General features: G+C 47.1%; 1 protein-coding gene across 3 annotated transcripts in view; it reads left to right on the top strand.

The window, feature by feature from the left end:
* Positions 1-1232: 1232 nt before the first annotated feature.
* Positions 1233-16102, top strand: part of Rnf152 (ring finger protein 152) — a 75574-nt gene continuing 60704 nt past the window's right edge. For 2 of the 3 annotated variants that reach the window (XM_005348283.3, XM_013346688.2), the window contains exons 1-2: positions 1233-1308; positions 2416-2538. The gene's annotated coding sequence lies outside the window, so the exon portion shown is untranslated. Of the gene's footprint in view, positions 1309-2415; positions 2539-12370; positions 12579-16102 lie in introns of all 3 variants that reach the window. The other variant, XM_013346687.2, reaches the window with a different exon arrangement.

Below are 16102 nucleotides of genomic sequence, written 5' to 3'. Positions count from 1 at the left end.
GGAAGGCTCATGGGATCCATCCAGGCACTCAGTACCTCCAGCCTAGACGAGGCCATCTGTTCTGTCCGCTAACAGAGGGATCCTTCAGCTGAACGGTGGAGATGGAGAGAGACACTGGGCGTTTCTTGGTGGAATAGATCCCCAAATAAGCCAGAACTCAGGCGTGGTGTCCCAGATACCTTCCTCCCCCATTTCCCCACTATATGCTAAGCAAAGAAGCAGGAGGAGCCCCTTGGTTTTCTGGGATTACATGACATTAAGAGCATGCCTGTAAGGTAGGAGTTACTAAGTTAGGCTTTATTTTTGTTTTGGGGTGCTGGGGATAAGCCTGGGCTCTCATGCACACTAGGCAAGCACTTTACTACCGAACCGAAGTTGGGCTTTAACATAGGCGATCAGATGAGCTTAGAAGTCCCCCAGGCTTCCTTATTATCTCTAGCACCTGTTCCTTCCTGCTTCCCTATTTTGCGTGCTTTGTCAACACGAGGTCCAGATGTGAGGTGTCCCTGTGGGCCTCCCCGGGTGCATATGCCCTTCCACGCTGACAGGTTCTTGCCATGGTTGGGCTCGTGAACTTTTGGGGGCAGCCAAAAAGAACCCGCGGGAAAGACAACAGTCTAGACTCCTTCCTCCACCCCTCCGTACTGAGTCCTGAGTCCTGAGTCGCAGCTGGGTCACCACCTTGGCCAGGCCAGCTGCTCCAGCCTGCGGGCACCGGGCTCCAAGTCACACCTGATCCCGCTCAGGTCCTGCTTCCGCGCGGGGAAGGCAAGACGTCCAGGTGCTCGCTGGTCTTGGGTGGGTCAGGGGAGGGAGCGTCCCCCCCCCCCGCACCCAGAAGGTTGGCGACTGGGGACAGACAGACAGACACGGACGTGCCGGCCAAGCTGCCGGGTGGGGTGCGGGAGGGGGCGGAGTCGCCGGGGAGGGGCGGTGCCGTGAGGCAGAGCTCAGCCTCCCGCCCCCTTCAGCGCTTGGGTCTTTGGGGTGACACAAAAAGCTCCCGTTCGGTGACCAGCGCCTGGCGGAGGGTGTCCAATCCAGGACGCCGAGGGTGGCGGGGCGGATGGAAGGCGCCGCCTGAAGCCAAGGGAAGGACGGGCCGGGAGCTGGGCTGCGGGAGGAGACGCCGCCACTCTGCCCGCGCCGCCCCGCAACCCGCGGCGGGAGAAGCAGGCGGCAGGCGGCCCCCAACGCGCGTCTGGCAGAGCGCGGCAGGCAGCGCCGACTCCCGGGATGCTGCCCATGCTTCCCATGCTGCTGCGGCCACAGCCAGCATAGGAGAGTCAGAGCCAGCGGCCGAGAGAGGTCAGTGAGTTTCGGTTTGTTTTCTGGCTCTGTATGCTCCCCGGTCCCGGGTGCAGAGGAGGCGCGCGGGAATGCCTGCTCCTAATGAAAACCGGGAAGGGCAACGGTAGCTTAGGATACATTTGGGGGTACCTCTTGGACTGTGGCTGGGGTGGCCTATTTGGGTAAAAAAAAAAAAAAAGTGCGGAGCTGTAGTGGAGTCTTCCAGGGAGGTGGTCCCGGGAGTTGCGTTTCTCCCGGGCATTGCTCGAGTTGGGAGCGCGATGGGGCCGTGGCAGCTGCCTCTGGTTCCTCTGAGTCCTGGGATGCCCCCTTGGAGCTCTGGTCCCGGGAGCTCGCCTTGTGCATGAGCTGCGCGCGCCCTTGAGGTGTGAGCGCGCGCGTCCATGCTGTGGCCCCCAGCCTTTCCAAGCCCCGGTTAGTCCCCTGCGGTCCTGTCCTGCCTTTCCAGTCCAAGATGTCCTGCTAGAAGTTGACCCCTAGCCATTCTTGGGAAAAGGGAGCCGAGTGGAGGGCCAGATTCCAGGGGTCTTTTGTGCCGACCCAGGTGCCTGGGGCGCTTGCTCTTGGAAGGACAGCGGCAGGACAAAGCCAGCTGGACTTGTAGGGAGATGCTTGGAAAGCTTTGGTCTGGGATCCCGCCTACCTTGGGGGTGTGGTGGGGGGAGCGCTGCACAGATTTGGAAACAGTAGGGTAATTGACAAAACAGTGACAGTGACTTGAAGAGGTGGTGGCCCGGGCAAGGAAAGGATGCTCGCAAATTGCAGCCCGGGTGACTGTGCTCCCGCGTTGCCAGCTGTTTGGGTTAACTAGTGTATTTTGCTAGTCCATCTTGGCCACAAGATGATGGTATTCTCCATCCGTACTCCTATCTTTCTGAGGGATTACTGTTGCTGGTAGCTGCTATACCGCGGGAGAACTTGGGGGCGGGGGAGACTGCAGAGGAGCTGGGAGAGCCATGATGCCCCTTCCTTGCCCTGACAGCATTCCACCCTCAGTCTCACCCTCCCGGGACACCCACTCCTATCCCAGTGGCCCTGGAGGGTGCTTGGATCTCTGTCTGTGACACGTGTATCTAACCCCTTACTGCCTGTGTTTCACTGCAGGCTGAACAAAGCTGGGTCCCAGTCGCGCTTCCTGATTGTCAGCCTCTTGCTTCCCCAATGCATATGCTTTCCACTTGATGTCATCACGCAGACAGGGGTGAAAGGGACACGCGACAGATCCAGGTAACCCCGATGATCTGTGTAACTGCCTGCGTGTCTCTGGGTTATTTGGGCCCACAGTGCTGGCCCAGGACTGCTTGGGTGGTTTCTGCTTCCACAGCATTCCCATTTGTGAAGGAGTGGGGGCTGGCCAACCAGGCAAACAAAACCTGCCCTATCTAAGGAACTTCATTTGAATGTCTTGTTCCAACAGCAAATCGCAAATGACTTCATCCTTTCCTTTTGGAGAGGCCACTGGGGGCAGCTTACATTGGAGTGTATTAGTTCCAGTGGATGGTGGGAATTTTGATGCTGCCCGTTCGCAGACAATTGTACCTGAATGTGGGCTTGGATATAAGGCAGTCTTTTGTCTACAGTAGGGACGTCATCTAATGATACTGTAGGAAGACTGATAATTGTGAAGCCGATGAAAAATCTGACCAGTGCTCAGTTAGGGCACTGGCTGAGAGCAGTGGCCGCCTTAGGAGATAGTACTGTTTCTCTCCCATCATTTATTGTAATAGTATTTGCCATGTCATGAGCAGGGTGGACAGGCACCAAGTTACTGGAAGGGTTGTTGGGAAGGAGCAGAAAGCCTGGAGAAGACAAAGCTTCAGTTAAGTTTCCACTTGTATAGATATGAACCATTGGACTCTCCTGCATTTTATCTTTAGGTCTGTTCTTCTCATTTCAAGGATAGGTCTATTGTGATCAGCCTCACCAGATCAGAGATTAATTTGACAGAGTGCATGGAAATCTCACCTTCAGATGGACGAGGACACACATCTCTGCACTGGCATAAAGAGGGCTGGACTCGGGGCTTCCTTTCCTAGGAAGTCAGATCACAAAAGGCCATAGGTTCCTGGGATCTTTTTCCCCATGGCATCATCAAGGACTACAGCGGGGTCTTTACAGTTTCCCCCAATCCCCTTTCAAAATAAAGTGTAAGAAACTTGAGACTCTTGTCATTCAGGTCTAGAGTAGTTTTGCTTTGAAAGGTGGCTTTGAAACAAGGAGCGACACCCGTGCTAACCCTATGGAAAGCTTGGAAAGTAATTACCAGTGGAGCTGTCATGTGGCTCTTCTGAAACAAAGATTTTGGGGAGACAAGATTCCTATAATGGTGCCAGGATGGAGGTATTCTGACAGGTGATTTTTCTGTCAGCAGTAATTCAGGGTGTGTCCTGGGCTGCGGCGAGAAGGAAAACCACGTGACGGAATAACAGAGAATGTAATAATGCAATAGAACCAAGGGTGTGGCTTTTTTAATAGATAAAAAAAACTCACCTACAATTTTCCACCTAAGAAAACAGTTGCCTGCACATGTAATTGCATGTCCAAGAACAAAGATAGCCACAGTGTAGTGTTAGGTTTTATTGTGATTTTTAATCATGTGCTGTGATAACTCATAATGAAATGTTGCATTTCATTGGCTCCCTCCCCCCCCCCCCACCATGAGGAGTCTCTTTTTCCTGGGGGTTTAGCTTTAGGTTGGCATGGCTGACTTTTGGTTCCAAAGCTTTTCTTGGTTCTCACTAACTCATTCAGCAGATGTTCTTGAGCACTTAATAGATAACAGGTCTGTGAGAGGAGCCTAGGGATGAGTGATGGGTAGAGACACAGTCGTGAATCACCCTCAGAGAGCTTGTAGGCAGAAAGAGAAATGTAAGGGGCTGAGACAAGGGAAGAGCCTCCTCGGAGGCTCATGTGGCCTCTGCTTGGTTATCTTTGTCTCTAGGGTGCTCTCTACTCCCTAAGTGCCTGGGCTGGGTCAGAAGTAGCCTTTTCTTTATGAACTTTGAACTCTTCCGCTGGGTTCTCCATGGCTGCTGAGGCTCGACCAATGTAGGGAGGTCATCTGTTTTCATTTCCTCTTGACCACTGTTCCTATACCTTCTTCTCAAGGTGCTTCTCACACCCTGCTGTGCATCAAGTTTGAACCAAAGTCTACATTTTTGTGTTACCCGATTTAGAAGACAGATGGGACAGGTAGACTTTTGTGGGCTTCTTTCCAGTCCTTTCCAGCAGCGATGTGTTACAGATTTTGCTGTAGTAAGGAGCGCTCCACATGTCCCTGCCTGGCAGCTTCTTTCCTGGGCTTACTGAGTAGAAAGGCCAGGCTCTTTGTAGTCACTCAGACCCTAAACTGATAGAGGCGTGATGGAGCTTGATCCTAAGGGATCACTGCACTCAAGAGAGGAAGTGGCTCAGGTGTCAATCAATCCCACAATGCTGCCCAGAAGCATGTTGCACTGTTCTGGTCCCGAGCAAGCTCTATGACCTCTTTAGCTACAATTCAGTATTTCTTGCATGTAAGTGGGAAGCACTGGGAACAGCTGTGCTACACTAGTGACTTATACATTTCTTGTCTCACGGGGCCTGGCTCAAGACTCAGAAGGTATTTGCTGTTCCATGAGCAGCTATTGAGTAAAAGAAAAATGGTAAATACCTTAAAGAGTGTGGTCCATTGACTGGGGAGATGACGCAGTGGGTTAAGTGCTTGCTTTGCAAGCCTGAGGACCGGACTTACATTCCCAGCTCCCAAGTAAAGCTGAATTTTGGAGAACACATTTGTAATCCCAGTGTCCCAACAACAAAGGAAGGAGAGACAGGAGACTCTCTGGAGGCTTTTATTCCAGCTAGCCTGGTGTTTGCCGCAGAGAATGACAAAGAGACACCCTCTCAAACAAGGTAGATGGTAATGACCAATACCTCGGTCCTTTGACCTACACATGTGTGTTGTGGACACGCACATACTTGCACACATGCAAACACAGGAACGTGAATTCATATCACACGTGCACATACACGTTATATACAAACATGTACACATACATTAAAAACAAAGATCTTCTCCAACCTGTTATTTACTAAAGTGTCAGTATATTTACTTTTATGATTATTTCCTAATTATCAAAACATAGAGAATTTTTCTTTACGACTGTCTGAGGTGCGGTTTCTCTGCAGCAATAGGCTAGTAGTTATTTCCAAGGCCAATGCTAGCAGGTTTCATGCCCAGCATTATGTAACGCGGAAATGTCTTTTGCAGACTTTTTCTCCCTTACCATCTGCTTCTTGTCTAAGACTTCCTGATTTTGTTTGGAATATCCCAGGATAGAAAGGAATGGCAGGTGGGCCTAGAGTCACCCAGAAGGTGACCTGCTGTAGCTAAGACCTTAGGAAAACAGATGAGAACAGGTAGGGATGGGCTTAAAACAACTCCTGTAATTTTGATGCTTAGAAAAAGCAATTTGGCCAGGAGGTTTTTTCAGGTCAGTGGACTCACAGGACACCAGAGGGTTCTAGGGTATTCATTCAAGCTGGCTATGAGGGTGGTGCATTTTAAATCCTGCCTCGCCTTACTCCCCATACAAAGAACTGGGTGCTGTGGACCACGCCTTGCAAAGGGTGTGGATAACCCTGGCTGCTTTCAGAGAGAAAGTTGCTTTGGGATGAGCTGACCACTTAAACATCATTGCCCACTTTGAGATCATCCCTGGAACCCTATGTGCATAGATTAGAATCTTTAAGATTTGATATGTACTTTAAAGTTGAGCGGAGAATTTAATGAAATAGTATTGCTTTTGTCACCTTGAAGTAATTTTCAAAGATACATAGAAGCGACATAGTAAACTGAGTTAATCTCTGAAATGGCAGTGCTTTAGCCTAGTGATGCGGCACCCTTCCAGCCCAGCTTCATCTGAGTGCAACGCTGGGCGGAGAGCGGAGAGGGAGTTATCGAGGAGGGAACTCCAGGGTTAGGCCAAGGGCAAACACAGTATGAGCGAGAAAGAGAAGAGAGCCCCGTGAGACTCACCTTGAAGGACATTTAACCAACTTGAAAATGTATTTCTATATTCTATGTGACCTCGTTAATGCTCTTATGAAGTTGGTTATGCTGGTGGAGGACACTTGTGGCAAAAATGAGTGCTCCCTGCCACCTACCGTCACAAAGCCCCAGTAGTCAGGAAGATGGGGTGGGGGGAAGAAGGCATGGTTCTGCTTCTTCTGGGGGCTCTGTTGTGCTGTGGGTCCCAGGAGTCAGTGCCCATGATTTACGTATATTTCAGGGTTTTCCTGGGAGGGAGCTTATGTTCCTATTTTTCCTTTCGTTTTCTTTGGTTTGATCCCTGAATTCCTTTCAAGTCTTCATTTCTGCTTATGTGTGTGTACATGTACAAGTCAGAAGACAGCTTGGTGTTGTTCTAACTCAGACACCACCCACTTGGTTTTTCAGATGGGGTCTCTTACTGGCCTAGGGTTCTCTGAGTAAGGCTGGGATGGGTGACCAGCAAGCCCCAAGGTACCTTCTTGCCTCTGCCTCCCTGATCTTGGTTGGCATTATAGGCATGTACCACCAATAGTTTTCCCAAAACTTAATTGCACTTTTCTTGGTTCTTGTGCATTGTGTGGCCGCAGTGTCCTGCCTTTTCCCTCTTCTCACCCTATAGCTTCTACTCAGCTCAACATTTACCTGGGTCATTTGATCCCTTACTGATCCTTCATTATCAAAAGTCTGTGGAAAGGTCGTCTCTGATCTCTCATTTCATTCATTTTCATTCATTCATATTCATTTGTTCACTTATTCATCATCGTTCACGACAAAGAACACTACATTGTTAGTACTGGAGTATCTTTCCGTTTAGTCGCTGTATCATAGAAACTTATCAAAGCTAACTAACGTAAAGGCAGGAGCTTTAAAGAGATGTCCGAGGATGTCTTTTGCCATTAAGCCTCCTCTCCCCAGAGCCCTAGTGCATGAGACCCTTCAGCCATTGCCCTTCTGGGTCCTGCCCAGCAGTGAAGAGGGTAGCCGAGGGGCACTTCCCTCCAGGGGATGGCAGCAACTGCTGTCTACATGATCTTTTTCTTCAAAAGCTCCTACAACACGAGACCCGGATGAATCTCACACCACTTGGTGTTTACCACCTTGTTAATGCACAAGGAGTGATCAATCAATACCTTATTGTTGGTGAATCTTTGACATAGGAACCGATTTTGATCTACCACAATGAAGGAACTATAGACACTTTTGTCCTATATTCTCAAAGATTAGAAAGAAGTTTGCTTCTAAACGTTTCCTCTGATTATGTTAACAATGATTAAATATGGAATTAAATTTGAAAATACCAGGCTGCCCTTATCATAGCACTATGATTGGAGGGTAAAAATTCTTACTGTTGGTCATTCTAGCAAAACTGGTCTTTTGTTTCAGCCTGTTTTTGTCTGTTACTTACAAAATCAATCAGTCTATCAACCAACCAACCAACCAACCAATCTTCTCCTTGGCGACACAGTGCTAGCAGCACGAGGACTTCCTGTGTCAGCAGACGCCCATGCAAACGAGTGATGATGGCATCTGTCTGATGGACTGAGTGACAAGGCTGACCACCGCGTATCCTCTCACGGCTATCTCTGTGCACCTGGTTTCTGTTGGTTCTAGAACTGACGTGACCGATCATGAAGAAGAGTGTTATCACCACGGAGAGAAATGTGTCAGCTTCTGGCAGAAGCTGGACAGGAATGCATTCACACAAACCATTCTCAGTTTGAAGGATAGAGAATGGGGCGGAGGCAAATGTCTCAAAACCAGTCTGTGAAGTGACGTTCTTTGGCAGGTGTGCCGGCCGCAACGTGGTTCCGTTTGGGGTAGTAGTGTGAGATTACGAATGGCTGGAGAGCTAGACAGGGTGGCACTTGCCTTTAATCTCAGCACTTATTTAGTTTACTTTATTTTTTTTTTATTGAAATAAGATCTCCTAGAATCCACATTGGCCTCAAACTTTATATGTAGCTAAACACAATCTTGAACTCCCATCCATCTCCTTCCCTTCCCAGTGCTGGGATTACAGGTGTGCACCACCTTACTAAATGTATTTATTTATTTTGTGGTTTGGGCATTGAACCAAGCGAGGTAGAGGCAACAGGTTCAGAAGTTCAAGGTCAGCCAAAGTTACTTACTGAGGAGCCTGGATTACAAGAAACTATGTCAAAATAATTACCACCAAAATAACATAAACAACACAAACCAAACCAAACCAACCAACCAACCAACCAACCAACCAAACAAACAAAAACTAGTTAGGAGCACATTAGAGAACTTTGTATCTTTTGGAGGACAGGGTCAGCCTTAACTTGACCAAGTGATCCTCTGTCTTCTCCTGCCCTATGACACTGATACTTCAAAACCCCCAAGGCCGGAACCTAAGGGAATATAACCAGCATTTGAAACATCAATCACCAGTGAATAAGCCACATATTGGATAAACAATTATATTTATTCAAGTAGTGGGTGCTTGTCTTTACCAGGTGCGAGTCTAACAAAAGTCTCTATTTTCTTTCAGTTTAATGTATATACTTAACGCAGTATTTTTGTAAATACAAAGCTAAAGTGAAAGAGAATAAAAGAAATGTGTCTGGTACTATCTCTCAATTTCTGATTTCTTACCATGTGTTTTCATGGCCCTGTTCCAGGGGAGCGGTTTGAAGCAGGGAATTTTTAAAGTGTGGCGGCATTGTGTTTGACCTTGAATAACTAAGGACTGACTGGGCATTGTTTCATTTTAAAAGTGGGAGAGAATCAAGCTCCTTGAGCTGTCGTGGGAACAAGACAGACAGACAGACAGACAGGATATTGATAGATTATTAGAGATTACATAGCATGCACTACATGTGGCAAGCACTAATAAATGCAGCTATTATTCACTTCAATTTTATTCAACATCTGCCACCTATCAGTGAGAAAGCCTGGTCTAAGCAGCAGGTAAGCTAGCCTAGAAGATGACTTCCCCTAAATATTTATAAGCCTACAAGAGTCACAGGGTTCCCTTTGTACTTTATTGTCATTGAGGACTTAACATTGACATATTGGGGCATCTCTATCACATTTTTCTCAAGTGGTTTTTAGTTTTGAAGGAACTATTGCTCAGGAGGAAGCTGGAGCCAGCTAGAAGCAGCTAGAGGCAACAACTCAGAAAGAGAATGAGGAAACCAGAGTTGCTGAGCTGACTTAGGACAACAGCTCCTTTCTCCAAGCCCAGTGAAGGACACACCAGAATGATCTTGTTGGAGCATTGAGTTGTACTTGTGTTTGCAGTCCTAACAAGCTAGTCTCTTAGCATCCTCAAGAGGCCAGTTATAGAGATAAGCAATAGAGGCCAGAGCAAAGGCTCAGCCATTAAAGAGCACTTGCTGCTCTTACAGAGGACCCAGATTTGGTCCCCAGAACCCACATGAGTGCTCACAACCATCTGTAACTCCATTGACTGTAACTCCAATACCTTCTGATCTCCATGAACACCAGACACATTGCTACATATACATACATGCAGGTGGATACTCATACACATAGAAAACAAATAAATCAGATTTTTGAAAAAAGAGACAAGCAACAGTGAAAAGCAGAGAAAAGAGATTTATTCACTGTGGGTACATAGGGAAGAGGGATAGATAAAGAGGTCCAGTGATCCCAAAGTTCATCTTCAGGGTGCTGACATGAGGGTTCAAGAACTTCTGGTGCATTGTTGACCCATCGCCATCTCAGCTCCAGCTCTCCTGACATGGGGTCTGACAGGTTGTAGGCGCTGTGTGGAATCTCTTCCTGGGAGATAAGTTCTGCACCCAGGCTCCTGCTTTTTCCTTACCTTGGTATGAGAATCCTGGAGAAATTTCAATGCCTTGGGCCACTGCTTCCGCAGTCTGATAGCCAAGGGGAGAGGCCAGGGGTTTGTGCAGTATGTTGCTCGTGTTAAGACCTCATTAGTCTGCCCCTTTCCTGGGCTCAGGGGTCTTGTGCAGGGTGTGCCCAAGGCTGTCTATTACATAGGAACACCTAGGTCACAAAACTCCATTTTACCGCTGAACAGTCAGAAGAAAACTGGGGCAAATTGCCTTTCTCTATAGAAGTTCTGTTGTGTATTATGGTTATTGTATGCCATCCTAAAGCAGACATTGTGGGCATTTGGCCAGCTCGGGCATGAGGATGGTGAAGGGGAGGATTGACCGAGCAGAGAGAAGAATCTGGAGTGGGTCTTTGCTTGCTGCTAGTCTTCTGTTTCTGTTTTTTTTTTAAAAGAAAGATCCTTTAATGAAGACAACAAAATCAGACAATATAATAAGTAAATAAAAATATACTAGAAATACAAAGCTAATGAATTATTTCAGAAATTGCCCTTACCAGTGGCTGCTCCTGAGCTAGCCCAGGCTGTTGTCCACAGCTAGGAACACGGTGAGCACTCAATGAAGACTTGTTGGGAGCAGTGAGTTCTTTAGCAGTCACTTAAAGAGCCATACAAAGAAGGCTTGGCACCTCTTCTCCCCGAGTCCTGGTCAGGCTGCGGTTGCTGATCACCATCAGTGTTGAGCCAGTTCACATCGAGTCTCTCGTAATTGGATGGGTTTGATTCTAGATGTCCTTTGCTGTCTTGGTGCGGCGGCATCTGCAGTATGTTTATGTAGGAGTCTGTCTTCGATGTTTCTCTTCTTAGGGAAATCACACAGCCCAAAAGACAATCAAACTGCCTTGTCTTTTGTTCGAAGCAGGGATGTTTCTGGAACTTGCCCAATGTTGTAAACATGACAGAAACGTGGGCTTGCCTGGGGATGCTGTACACACAAGACCTCGTGCGTTCTCCCAAGGATTCTAGAGAGATTTCATGATGAATCTGCTACAACACCTGGGGGAGGAAGTGAACTAGGCCTGGCTCTATGCACTAGTATATCTTGGAAAGAAACTGCTAAGACATTCAGTCCCACAGACTCTCTAAGTATTTACCGGATGTTACATGATAACCCCTGTGTTCCTGTCTCCTCGGGAAGGATAGTAGTGCATCCAAGGCTACTATGCTGTTGTGAGCAGAGTCTGTAGCGGATTGCCAGCAGCTGGTATATTCGGTTAGTTTGGTGGTTGTTTCTTCTGCTACTTTCATGAATGCAGCATGGGAGGTAATTGTAAGGCACCTATGCCATTTTCTGCATGAAATTGTTGTGATCACTAAGACATCATGTTCACTGTACGTTGAGGAGCGGGATTTCTTCATTTTACGTTAGCTCACCTAAGTAAAAGGCGAATAGCTTGCTTGAGCGAGGGGAATCTTGGGTGAGCCGATTGCATTTGGTGAATAGCCTTTCTAAAAGCAAAATGCTCAATGCTGGTTTAGTTGGTGCTTTCCTTTTCTCTCCAGTCTATTAAAATTAATGGTTCATCTACCCTTAGGGTTTTGTTTTATAACTAAGGTATTTGATAATTACATCCCGAGGTAGTTGTCACACTGTCCTGCAAGATATTTGTTAGTTTGCCATGGAAAATGCCTTCACTAAGAAGGAAAAATGCCTATGTTAGGTTTCAGATCCTATATCACCTAATGAGTGGAGTCTGCCCTTGGAGTTTCCAAACATGCTCTTTTCATTGTACCCCAGAGACTGAGATTCCCTCACGGCCAGGCCTAGTCTTCAATGGAAGAGAGACACCATGTAGACAGTGTAGAATTCCTTGTAAATTGGGAGGGCAGCCCTAATCAGCTTTGACGTGTAGGCTGATGTCGTCAGTGCCACTTGCCTGGTCTTCTTTGGTTCCACGTAGGGTGGCAGCACGAGGTTCTGTAGTCATTTTCCTGAAGGCAAACGTGGCTCAATCTAGAGCCCAATCTAGCAAAAGGGGTGTCTGCCTGCGATCTAGAATCCCCCCACTCTCTCTGTGGAAGCGGTTGTGCACAATCTTATTTGTTTTCCCCAATGATTCTGACTTGTAAAGAAACAAATTTCTTCCTTTTATAAGCTTTCTTTTTGGCTAGGTAACTGATAGTACTCTATATAATCTGTCGTACCGAATAGTTAAATATATGTTGTCTCTCCCCAGCTCATCACAGAAGCAGTGAGACAGTGATGGGAAGGAGGCAGAGTGGGGAGTGAAGAGATTCACAGAAACACAGTCGTTCCAAAATTCGGTTTTATCCTCAAAATCAGAAGTCTCTGCTGTTTCTGTGGTGATTTCAGTTTCATTTTCAAACATCTTGCTCAAGTCTGTTGAAGAAGTTGCTCACTGATAACGTCCATCAAATGACATGGTAGGCTATCAGAGAGTTTTCTTCCCAAACATGTAGAGTTATAAAATTTATTTTACAAACCGAGAGCTGTTGGCTAGGTGGGTGTCAGCTCCAGCACACATGCGATAGGTTGTGCCCGTCCTGTACTTTAAGCACTCTGGTTTAAAGTGCCTGAAGACATGTTTGTCTGGGAGGCTAGAACCTGGGAACATTAGTGACTTGGCTCTGGGCACATGGTAGGCTTATGCCAGAACAGGCAATGGCCCTGGGTGATGCGGTCACATCTGTTTTCTTTTGTGTGTGTTTACGTGTGGACAGCAGAGGGTGATCTCAGGTATTGCGCTTCAGATGGCATACATCTTTGGTTTTATTTGCTGTGCGTTTTGTTACCAAGTAGAGGAGGCTGGCTTACTAATAAGACCCAGGGACCCAGCAATCCCTAGGTCCCCAGCTCTGGGATTGCAAATGCACATCACAATACCCGCCTTTTCAATTCAGGTATGGGATCTGCCTCATCCCTGATGCTTGCAGCACTGCTTCAGCTGATCTGTCCCACAGCTCTGGTCTGGTCCTCATACCCTCACCCAGTGGGAGAGTACTCAAAACGGGGGTGAGGAGCTGGAAAGGGAAATCACTAAAAGACGCTTCAGTGCCGCATAGTTTACTAGAAGAACCAGAGCCCCACATGAGCCTGTCCTTGGGTGCAAGGTGTATGGCTTGGATGTTCTATTTGCCCTAATCACTCTGCTGTTGGCTCAGGAGCCGTCTTTGAAAATGTTGGTGTCAAATTCTTTCGGTTGTCTAGGAGTGGCTTTCCCTATCGCTTGAGCATTCCACTGTGCTGGGCAGCTTCTGCGAAGCCTGGTGGTGTGAACTGTTTCTACAAGGGTCACTTTTTGAAAGTCAGTGTTTGCTATTCTGTCAGATATCCCACGAGATACCAGGCCCCATACCTTTCTTGAATGCAGTGCCAAACCCCACATTTGAACAGAAAAGCATTTTACAGCCCTCGTCTGTTACTATTGCCCCTCATTCCAGGAAGAATGAAGTCTCTCTTTGGACAACTCTGTTCCGTGAGTCATGCCATTTCCTTGTATGCTGAGGGAGAGCTGTAGGATGTGTCCTCCCCCCCCTCCCCAAGGCCTCTTTTCTCTTCACCCATCTATCAGGTCTCCTCCCAACTCCCACAGCCGGAATTACCTCCTTCCACTTGCTCTCCTTAATCTCATTCTCTTTAACTCTGCATGACGTTGTCATCCCCTTCCAATGTGAATTCTCTGACTGTTGGGTCCTTGACTTGGTAAGGAGTTCAGCTGGAGGAAGAAGAGACTAGCAAATGACCCCCATGCGGGACTGCTGGGCTTGATTAGTGGAAAGTGATGGTGGATTCCAGTATGGACATACAGATGACTGTGACAGAGATTAGCCCATTGAAATCTCAGCATTTTAACAGTGGGATTGGATGTTTCCTTGTTGTGGAGGTACCTAACTGTGCTGTGGGGTGTTTAATAGTGCCCCTGGATTCTACCCACTAGGTGCCATTGTCTAACAATCTGATGAACCTCTATATTTCAGGAGATAAAATTACCACCAATTGACAATCTATGTATTAGACCCCAATTGCTTATCATTATGGGATGTATACAGATGCGAGATAAGGCTCAAAGAGGGGTAATTGTTTACAACTCCTCTTGCTCTGACCTGCTGATCAGCTGTTGAGGGTCCAGGGAGGTCTCTGGCTGGATGACAGAAGGAAGAAACTTGGGTCCCCAAAGTGGCCGTGTGGAAGCGAGCCCCTGATACGCAGCAACTTAGAGTGCAAGGTGAAGAAGAGGTGAAGTGTTTTTGTACGAGGCTGCTGAGATTTGGGGACATTTGCTTTAGCCTTCAGTCTACCCTGACTAACCTTTCCTGACACCGGGATGAAGGGAACCAGCAGAAGCGTATGGGCCAGTCTTCCAGAGATGAGGGAACGTAGGGATTCCAGTCACCATGGGACAAAGGCCACAGTTTCTGTGTGTTTGTTTTGTATAGTATCAGCCTGCTTGCTATAATTCATATAATTAGTATATTCTGTCTAAAATTAAGATGATGAATGAGTTTGTTATTCCTAACACTGTAATCATTTGGATATGAGAGTACCTGCCTGTGCTTTGAGTAAACAGTGATCAAGCATCAAGTTTACTAGCTGTTTTGATCTTGCCCAGTGTATCTGAGTCTGTAGTGTAAGACCAAGCTGAAGCACTATGGCTTCAGCGTGTGTTTAATGTATGCTAATGTTGACAGTTGTTGATGCCCTGCAGTCACAGCTATTCTATTAACCACACCATCAATAAACAAATCACTGTATCATTTGAGCATCTTTGAAGCAGACTCCGGTATTCAAAGTCCTTCTAAATGCTGTGGCTTAAAAGCCTGGGCGCAGAACTTGCTTATCAGACTAAACTCAGTGTACAGTGCTAGGTTTCTTTTGTAGCAATTATTTGTGCTTGCCTTTATGTCGAATCATTGGCCAAAATATGTAAGCCCAACAGTTTTTTTCGGGGCCCATCTGGATGACAACAATGGATGTATTTATGGACACAATGGCTATTTGTGTACTAGCCTTTTGGTGGCTGAAAGCTTTCTGTCGGTTTGACCCAGGGCCTCATATGACCGCTCTGTTGACCAGGATTCTGTCCATTCTATGGAGGACCACTCCCGTGATGAATTTCACCTTGTCCGTCACAACCTTTGCCAGGCTACAGAGGACAATCAGACTTGACAGCAAGACAGTGAAGTCTCTTTCTAGTAACAGTGGTGAAGACATATAACTTACAAATACCTATATTTATCTGTGTTTTGTGCATGAGTCGAAACCTCCCAATGGCCCTGCAGGGAGAGGTAGATGGTTGTCAGGAGCACTGAGATACAGGTGAGCACAGTCAGGTAGAGAAGTTAGATACCTCTCCCATAATCACAAAGGTGGGATTAGAACACAAACACAGCTCTAGAGTTAGTGGTCCTTGCAGCCGTTGCAGAATGCTGACTCAGCTTTCAGTCTGTCCAGTGATTTGTAACTTCATCTCTAGAATGAGCACTTGTGTGTGGCAATGAAAATCTTCTTGGTGTTGTGCCTTCTTGTATGTGGGTCAGGTAATTTTCCAACTTGGCTAATGCCATTTGCGTCATGGATTCCATAGCATTTCATGTCAGAAGGTCCTAACTTAGCAAGGTGATGGATTACTTTTATTGAAAGAGGCTACTTTGCAGGAATAAGAATGTTTGTACACAGAATACAAATACTAGGTCATAATAGATGAAGTAATAGTACAGTTTTAGGGGGTGGATAACTTTGTGTCAGAGAACCTAGGAAGGATTTGTGGGAAAAAAAGTAGCATCCAGCATCCTTTGAAGACTAGATAGCATTTGTCAGGCTGTAGGGCAGGCAGGAAAGGCAGTAACAAATAAACAACTACAGGAGGTAGGAGAGGGTGCATCTTGTTCTCTGGAGAGAAAACAGTGTGCATGGCTGGAGCATGGAGGATGCGTGGCTGGAGCATGGA

The sequence above is a fragment of the Microtus ochrogaster genome, chromosome 6, assembly GCF_000317375.1.
Source record: "Microtus ochrogaster isolate Prairie Vole_2 chromosome 6, MicOch1.0, whole genome shotgun sequence".
Lineage (NCBI taxonomy): Eukaryota > Metazoa > Chordata > Mammalia > Rodentia > Cricetidae > Microtus > Microtus ochrogaster.
Note: the sequence above shows the minus strand (reverse complement) of the source record. Positions and strands in the feature narration are given on the sequence as shown.